Raw genomic sequence first — 10,164 nt, 5'->3', positions numbered from 1 at the left:
TATCAAGATTACAATACATTTCATCAATCCGTATTAACATGTCAAATCCACAACTTGTGTTACGGGACCTTGATAGCTTTAAAAAAAAATCATGGATGTCAATTCTTAATCAATTAAGAGTTAAAATATAAAACTAGAAAAAAAAAAAGCATGATGAAAACTATATGAGTCAACCTAAATTAACCTGCCAAACTTGTAATTTGAATCAGATCAAGAGAATCTCATAAAAAGTAAATAAAAAAACTATCAAACCAGCTTAATACCGAGTGGTGAAATAAAAAAAATTAATTGGAAGATAAAAAAAAACAATCAAAGTCAATTTGAGCTAGTCAGTTAAACTCACAGCGTAGTATTATATTCGATTAAAATTTGACAAAAAAAAACTAATCTAGTCAACCTATCAAATTCTCGACTTTGATCATGATCGAGATGAAAAGACAAATAAAAAAAACTACAAAACCCAATTAAAAAGACATGTTCAACTAAAAAACGACCAAAAAAAACATAGTCAACCTACCAAACATGTGACCCGGATCATGAGATCAAGATAACCTTGCAGAAAACAAATTGAGATAGATTACGAAGCACAACGTCAAACCAACTCAATGTTAAATGATAAAATAAAATAAAAACAATTAGAAAATAACCAAAATACGACCCGAGTTAACCTATCAAATTCGTAATACGAGTCATGAAATCGAGATAAGTTCAGATAAAAAAAATAGAAAGTCTTGTTTCCAACAGATCTAATGATAAATATTGAAATAAAAATAATAATTGAATTCATGAAACCGGTACGTAACTTAACAAAAAAAATACAAAGCATAAATTCAAAAATAATTTAATATTAAAAGATAAAATTAAAAAAAAAAAACAACATATTAAAAATTCAATAAAAAAATACTATTACAATAAACAGATCATGGGAACCTAGTCACATTGTTTTGTTAAAAATATTATTTTGTTCATGGTTTCATATATGAATAGCATGAACTAGTATATGTAAATAAAGATAATAAAAATGGCAACAGTGGGAAAATGAACTCACCGAGTGGTTTTAAAAATATTATTTTGTTTGATTGAGTATTGTATCTTTGTTTTATTAAAAAACTCTAAAATGTGTGGGTTTTTCATTGTAGCAGTAGTTTTTTTTTGTTTTTTTCTATTTTGTACGTATAATGTATCACTGTGCACATAGTGCACAGTGAAACACTTGTTTTTTTTTTCCTTTTTTTTTTGTTTGGCCAATGGTTTTTGTTTTTTTTTGCTTTTTTCTTTGTGTTTTTTTTAATGAATTTTTTTTTGTTTAATTTAGTTTGTTAATGTGAATTTTTTTTTACTTAGTTATCATATTTTTATTACATGGATCTCGGGTTTGATGAGTTAACCTGAATTTTTTTTCTATTTAGTTATCAAACTTTCATGACGCGAATCCCAGGTTTGACGGATTAACCTGATTTGACGGGTTAACTCAGTTGATTCAGATTTTTTTTCTTTTTCCTCATTAGTAATATGCTTATGTCTTTTGTTTGTTTTTGTTTTTTTTAATTAATTTTTTTCGTTTAGTTTAGGTTGTTAATGTTCACTTTTTTTCTATTTGTTTTAATGAATTTTTTTTTGTTTAATTTAGTTTGTTAATGTGAAAAAAAAAATTTATTTAGTTATCATACTTTCATGACACGGATCTCGGGTTTGACAGGTTAACCTGGTTTAACGAATTAACCTAAATTTTTTTCTTTTTTAATCAATTTTTTTCGTTTAGTTTAGTTTGTTAATTTTTTTCGTTTGACCCATCGATTTTTTTTTTCTATTTAGTTATCAAACTTTCATGACGCGAATCCCAGATTTGACGGGTTAACCTGATTTGACGGGTTAACTCAGTTAATTCAGATTTTTTTTCTTTTTCCTCATTAGTAACAGGCTTATGTCTTTTGTTTGTTTTTATTTTTTTATTATTTTTAGTTAATTTTTTCGTTTAGTTTAGGTTGTTAATGTTTGATTTTTTTTTTATTTAGTTATCAGACTTTCATGACACGGATCTCAGGTTTGACAGGTAACCTGGTTTGACGGGTTAGCCCGGTTAATTCTGGGTTAACCCGTCAATTTTTTTTCTTCTATTTAGTTATCAAACTTTCACGACACGAATTCAAGGTTTGACGGGTTAACCCAGTTAATTCATATTTTTTTTCTTTTTCTTCATTAGTTTTTTTCTTTCTATTGGTTTTTTTCTTTTTAATTAATTTATTTAATTATCATACTTTTATGACATGACCTTGCAACCAGATCCACATCCAAGACTATTGGGTCTGGTATTAGAGCGAGACCTACTGGGTCATGCAAGTTTAATATTATTATTATTATAAATATTACTTTTGGGTCAGGCGTTATAGTCAAACCCAAGATTCTTGGATATAGCTTTGCAGAAAAATCTAATACTTTTAGATCTTAGTTTTTTTTTATTTTTTATACAAAAAAAAATTAACCCGCAGCATCGCGCGGGTTATGTAACTAGTTTATTTATTTATTTTATTCCGTCAATCGAAGCTTTTGCTTTTCACCTTGGCCCCGCCATGTTTTCCTTGACTTTGTTTACGGCAATGCCCTTGATCTAGGCAGGTATTCACGGGAGATGAAGTGAAATTCACGCGTTGGAACGGAGGTTTTCTTGCGATGACGAGTTTATCCTTTGAGGTGCCGAGAATTGCAAGATATACGTGGCGGGTTTAGGAGGGCTGGTTTTGGGTTTTGGGTTGTTTGATCTGGTAACGGAAAACTTGAAATAAATTTTCGATGGATGATACAGAGTCCATTTGATTTTGAGAGAGCTTCTATGATTGAAATTTAAAAAAATTAAGTTTTTTTTAAAAATACTGTTAGTTATGATTAGTTAAATTTAGATATGTATTTGATAAAATTTGTGGTTAAAGTTTGTGTATAACAAAAAATATATATATAATATTTGGTGGAAGTGTGGTTGTGGTTGCTTTTTAAAGTGTTTTTTTACTTAGAAATACATTAAAATAATAATTTTTTTATTTTTTAAAAATTATTTTTAATATCTGCGCATCAAAATAATATAAAAACATAAAAATATATCAATTTGAAGCAAAGAAAAAAAATAAAAAATAATATTTTTTTAAAAACGCTTTTGAAACGCAGAAATAAATAGAATTTTACAAAATTCAATTAAAAAAATATGTAAAAACTATTTCATATAAACTGCATTTCAAATTTAATTTTTTAGTGGACCTAATAGTACAAAATATATTATCAAATAACTTCCGGTATTTATAAAAGCGGGTAAAAAACAATCGTAGCCATAATCTAGTTGCCAGAGTAAAAAAAGTGTTTTTGATTTTGAAAATGCTAGTTTTTTTTTAGTTTAACGTAGATGTCCGGATCAGCTTGCACACACCTTAACTAATTTTACGGGCCGAAAATGATAAGACGAGATAATGTCATTGTTTTATCCCACAGTGAATGTCTTACCTCTCTCGTGAACAACTAATTCAATAGTTTTCAAGTCGTCTGCAACGATTTTTTTTCAATTATTTTAAAGATTAATTTCATCGCTCCGTGACTATGTTGTTTAGTATTGCTAGCACTGAAATACCTGATTACTCGCACTGAAATAAGTTTTTCATTCCTTCTTCTTTTTTTCATGGAGAGGGGCGTGATAGTAGCAAGTAGAGATAACAAGTAAATGATAAAATTATGACCTGAACAAGTGGGTTTTTTCATGGATATTTACCTTACTTGATGAGTAATTAATAATATATAAATATTGTTAAACATAACTTGATACTCGGGCTAAATCTCTCTCTCTCTTTCTATCTATATATATATATATAATTTTATTATTTAATATCGACACGGGCATATAATTACTACTTTATCTTTTGTTTAATAATAAATAATAGCTGCACAATAAGAATATCCGAAACTTGATAAATATAACATGAATATTTAAATTTATTTATTTTACAGGCAAACAGTGAAATATAAATATATAAAAAAAACAAGTAGTGGCAACGTAGCCAGACAGCAAAAATAAATAAATAAATGAAATTACAACAATTTGCTCAAATTCATAATTCTCTTCAGATGCAAGTAAGATTCACAGGTGCTCTTTTTGTCTGTCATGCGAACGGAGACCGGGAGTTTTTCTGTGAAAGAATGAGCGATTGTAAAACCTGTGATGGTAGAAATTACCGGCTTCTTTTATTTAAATTCGATATATTTTATCTACTAAAACGATCGAGTGATTATACTAATATCACTCAGCAATTAAATATCTTCAAGTACACGAGAACATGCCCTTCCATTCGAGCATTATTTCTGCTACTATCACGTGAGGTTGAGAGCAAGCCACACAAATATATGTCTGGTTAAGTTAAAATTTGATTTTGTTTTGGTGGGACCTATTATAAATTAAGACTCCACTTGAGGTTCAGCAAAAGCAAAAGGTTAAGTTTTGCAAATAGCAACTCCTCTTGGTTTTTCAATTATCCGTGACAAACCAGTTTGATCACAAAACATATATGTATTAAGAGAAAAAAAAAACTCGTTTGAGAAATATCAAACTTCTCAGAACCTCAACAATTCCTCTATAAACAGAGGAAAAATAAAAAGAACCGTCATTCATCGGTCAAGCAGCTACCTCGGTTCACCACCGGCCTTTGGCATTTCGATCGCCAGCTAGACATCCCCACCGTGCAGGGTAGCCTGCTCTTCCCCTTCTCCTTCTTTTGCTGCATTTTTCCGTCTCCACTGTTCTGCAAAGTGAACAGTGGTTAGTGAATCAATTCATTCTCTATTGTTTATGTTGTATGTGAACAGTGGAGAGTGTCTCCGTTGTTCATGTGCTGGACCGTGTCCGACTCAAATCTAGATGCATTGGATCGGGTCCAACCCAGTAAAATAAAAAAATCTAAAAACAAATTCTAAAAAATCCTTTCCTAAAAAATTTGTGATTTTTTGGCATATTTTTCCACTAATTTTGCATAATAATAAAAAAATAGATATTGTAACCCGTTTATGATAATTCATCAAGGTTTTATTAAAATATCAAAAACCTTATTCAAATCTTTCTATAGTGTCCAAACGTAAACTTTAATATTTGTGGGGTGTAAAATTACACGATAAAGTACAACTTCGGATATTGTGTTTTGTTCGAAAAACTAGTGTTTAACATTATTCAATGGCACCACATAATTATATTAAAAGGAGATCGTACGATGACGTAGCATTTGCAGAATTTGATTGCAATCCCAATTTTGTTCGTGATGATATTTTACCTGATGTTGTTGCACGCAAAGAAAACCATGAAAATTATAGTCCTTGTTTGATGGATTTCGTACGTGATAGAATTGTAGATAGTTTAATGAAACAATAAAAAATACTTTATATAAAGTGTTGTTTGTTTCATGATGTAATGACAGTAGTTAAATCTATAATATTTCAATTAAAAACCATTAATATTAATATATATCTTTTTTAGTTATTTTATAACCTCAATTTGAAAAGTACAACTAAACACATTAAACTAAGTTTTGTTCAACATCAATTTCAACCACAGTTTTAACCAATAATACATTTTACCAAACCAACCTCAATTAAAAATGTTTTTTTATAAAACAACTTTTTTTAAACCACAACCACAAAAACTACCAGTTGTGCATCGCGTTCTAAAATTTTTTTTAATATTTTTTGCTAAAAATATTTTTAGATCATTTTAATATGCTTGTATTAAAAATAATTTTTTTAAAATAAAAAATTTTATTTTAATATATTTTTAAAAATAAAAATATCTTAAACAGTCATGGGCATGGCATGCATGCTGTCACCTCGACTGAACTTTTAAAAGAAGCGACTTGTGGCTCATCATGAACCATACCTGCCCGCGGCGTTTGTATACCGCGTCAGCATAAATCTTTTGACGTGGTGGGAGTGTAGTGGCTAAAATAATGCAATTAGTGCCACTTATGCCAAAACCTGCATGCCAACCGAGTGGCTGACATCGACACTTGCTACACCACAACAGAGTGGCTCCATCTTCGCTGTGGATGGAATGGTACAGTGCGTAATGGCTATTCATTACGGTCAAAAGCCCATGGACCATATTCATTACAAACGGCAGGTCCTAGCAGCTAAAAAAAAAAAAACTAAACAAAGAGGTCGTTTTAGGTGTCAGTTCATAAAGCAGGTCTAGCACGTGGCGTCATGATGAGATAATCATTTTGTTTTTTTTTTTATATTTTTTTAAAATAATTTTGATATACTAATATTAAAAATATTTTTTTTAAAAATAAAAAATATATTATTTTAATATATTTTTATCAAAAAATACTTTTAAAAATAACCATTATTATACTCATAAAGGACAGTTATTTGTGCAACCATAGTTAAGACTTTTCTTGTTCGAAAATATAATAATATATTTTTATTTAAAAATATATTAAAAAAATAATTTTTTATTTTTTAAAAATTATTTTTAACACTAATATATTAAAATAATTTTTTTTTTCTTCAACATAGCACAATTCCAACGGCACCATCATCTAGGCGCATAAAAACCTCCGATCCATGTCCCTGCAAGGTTTGTATGTGTTGGGATCAAATTTTACATGGTTGTTATGTAGAGTTGAAGAGTTTGTTTGGAAATCGTGGGTGTAAATTGTATTTTTTAAAATTTTAAATTTTTTTGTTATTTTTTTTATGTTTTTAGATTGTTTTAATGTGTTGATATTAAAAATAATTTTAAAAAAATAAAAAATATATATTATTTTAATATATTTTTAAATGAAAAACACTTTAAAGTTTAAACCATAACAATTACCACAATTCCAAACACACTAAAAAAAATACCAAGAAGGTTTATCTGTCACTCTCCCGGGATGATTAAAATTAGTATAGATAATATGAAAATACATAATTACAAAACTTTTCCTATATTTTGATCTGATTTTTTACTTTCAATAATAATTTATATCCTTAACAATACATTTTGTTTGATTTTTTTATTCGACTCAAGATGTAAATTGTAGTTTATAAAAATAAAATAAAATTCAGATAAAACCATAAGAGGGTTTTTGTAATTATTTCTATTAAAAAAATAAAAAATATTTAATAAACTATTTCTGAACATTGATATTAAAAATCACATATGCTACGACATGAAAAAAAAACTCTTTCAATCCCAAAGAGCATTCCTGAATTTACTGGATCTCCATACCAAATATGCCCTGCATCAGTAATTTACAAAAACCAGTCGTTAAAGGTATTTCAGTAAATAAGTGAGATGTATTTAATCCACAGTATACCGGGGCACCACTACCAAGCGACCTCGAGTATTGTAAATAGCAAGTACAGCATCGTCGTCCTTTGAAACACCAATTATGGATGGCGGACTTTAATTTATGTCCTGGGAAGCTTAAATCTTGTTTAGTCAAGAGACAGAGACATGTAATTGGCCAGTTGTGATTTGTGTCTCCATGGGAATCTGAAGCAGGCGGCTGCACCAGCGGGGATATTGAAGCCGCAGAAACCGAGAACACTGATCCGGTTTAAACTCCCTGTATAAAAATGAAAAAAAAGGACAAAATCTACTCGATTGAAAGTCACAACGTGGTGAGATATTATAATTATAACGACTTAATATATCATAGGTATTTTAGAAAAAAAAAAGTAATGCAATGAACCATTACTCGATTGAAAGCAACCATGTAGGGATCCAACTGTAATTTGCTTTGTAATAAAGATTAGGTTTTAAATTTAATAAAATACAAGGACGTAAAACTTTTAAACGAGGACCAATATATAAAGAAAAATAAATGCAAGGACTGAATAAACACATGGACGAATATTTTTAAGAGTTATAAGGACTAAAAAGAAATCCTGTTGATGCCTTCGTTACATTACTGAGATTTTTACGACCAAACAAATCAATAAAATGAATATTCCTATCACATTACGATATAAAAATCTGATTATATTATATTATACCAAACAATGTCGTTGGTGTATCCTTTTCTTATCTTTTAAATGGCCCTGTCAAACACGAAAATAAAACGATGCGTCATCCATGATTTATTATTTTATTTAAAGGGGCAAGAGTTTAAAGTATCGAGTCCAGGTGGCTGAGCTAGTTGGATAGTGGGTGTCGTGTACAATGAAACTCCAACCATAAAGGTTTGACCTGGCCCATCAAATTCAAGGTCTGGTCTGTAAATCAAGCAAAACATGAAGGTCTCACGAGTAAACACCATTTCCCCCCGTCCTTGTTCTCTTACAAGCCGTGAAACGACAACACGATGCCCCTGACCATGTCATTTACGGCACGTGCGATCACGTGCAGATCTGTTTCTCCGTGCTAGTTGTTTTTTCTGGGACTGATAACCATGTGTTTGGAAATATGACAAAGTTATTTTTTAAAAGTTATTTTCGATATTAATGTATTAAAATTATATAAAAAAAATTAAAAACAAATTTCATGAACATTCCAAACGGCGCTAAAAAGTAGAAAACACGTGGCTTGCTCTAAAGAAAACCGGTAATTCAGGCGCTGAGAGAGCACGTGAGTTATAAATAAGGTTGGCGTGGCGAATCTACCCAAGGCATCTTCTAGAATCGTCGGCAACATCTGATTCTCTCTCCTTTTTCAGATTCGTCCTTGTAATTTCGCAACATGTTTTAGGCAAGTAAGTTTATAGAGAGACACAAGCACCACTTCATTGTTGATTCATGCAAATTCCTAAATGTTTTAGGCTAATTTGATTGTCTCCATTGGAACTGGAAAATACTCCGGGACATCGACTGTGTTTGGTATACTACTGGTGTAATGAATTTTTTTTTTAAATATTATTTTTAATATTAGCACATTAAATAATTTAAAAAAATATATTAAAAAAACCGCCGGAGGAGAAGATTTGTCGAGAACCTATTATGGACAATTTGGTAACATGGGGTGGTGGGTCATCACATTGACGAACAATAATTTAGTTCTTACTGTAGAGAATTACAACGACGACACAAAAGAACAGCCATTAACTTTCACAGCCTTTGACAAATTCTTTGTTACTGTTTGGCACTTTGAAAAATTCTCTGTTTTTTTCGTGTGTTTTTGTTACGGAGATGAGAGGGGAGATGTGTGTGTATATATATACTGCTACGGTGTATGGGAAAAAGTTGTCCAACTATATTTTTTAAATTTTAAATTATTATTTTTTGATATTTTTATTTTATTTTGACGTGAAGATATTGATAATAAATTTTAAAATTTTAAAAATTATTTTAATATATTTTAAAATAAATACATTTAAAAATATTTTTTATCACACTTTAAAATAAATCAAACCTCATTGTCCCTCTTTCCAGCCTTCAAGATATAATAGTTTTTTTTTTATATTATTATTAATTAAAAAATCAATAAAATTCTTCAATTTTAATTGACATAATCGATAGCCACTCATGTCGAAACATGTCATGGAGCGTATTAGATACATTAATTAGACTGGTTTGTTTGAGGTAATAGATTATTTAAATATAAAAAACATCTAATAATGGGCAGCTAATTGGAAGAATTTTTAACCATAAGCTTAACCGATTGTAAGCAAATTAAAGAACACCGGAGGCCCAAAGACTGAGATGAAAGTCCAGCTGAATTCAATTATCGGGCCTCAAATTGCTGGATGCCTCGCTCTAGGCGTTGCACACCAGTAAGATCGAATTTATGGGTATTTATGATTTGCATGAAATAAATAGAGAAACGTGAAAACGCGTAACAACTCATGTTTTTTAAAAAATTTATTTATTTTTATTAAAAAATATTTTTTTATATATATATTTTGAATCGTTTTGATGCATAAATCTTAAAAATAATTATTAAAAAGTAAAAAATATCATTTTAATATATTTTAATATAAAATATATTTTAAAAAATAACCGTAACCACACAAACAAACCCTATATCTCATAAACGAGGTGAACTTTCTAGAAAGTTCAAGTTCCCGCCATGAAGTCATAAGCAGGAAAGAGGGAGGTCTTGAAATATGAAAAGCAGATTCCAAACAGCCAAGAAAAGCATCACTCACCCATTAAAAACTGGAAAGAAACAATGGTATTTAAATTTATAATTAAATAATATCCTCCCCAGTGAAACATGTA

The sequence above is a fragment of the Populus trichocarpa genome, chromosome 8 (assembly GCF_000002775.5).
Source record: "Populus trichocarpa isolate Nisqually-1 chromosome 8, P.trichocarpa_v4.1, whole genome shotgun sequence".
Lineage (NCBI taxonomy): Eukaryota > Viridiplantae > Streptophyta > Magnoliopsida > Malpighiales > Salicaceae > Populus > Populus trichocarpa.
Note: the sequence above shows the minus strand (reverse complement) of the source record.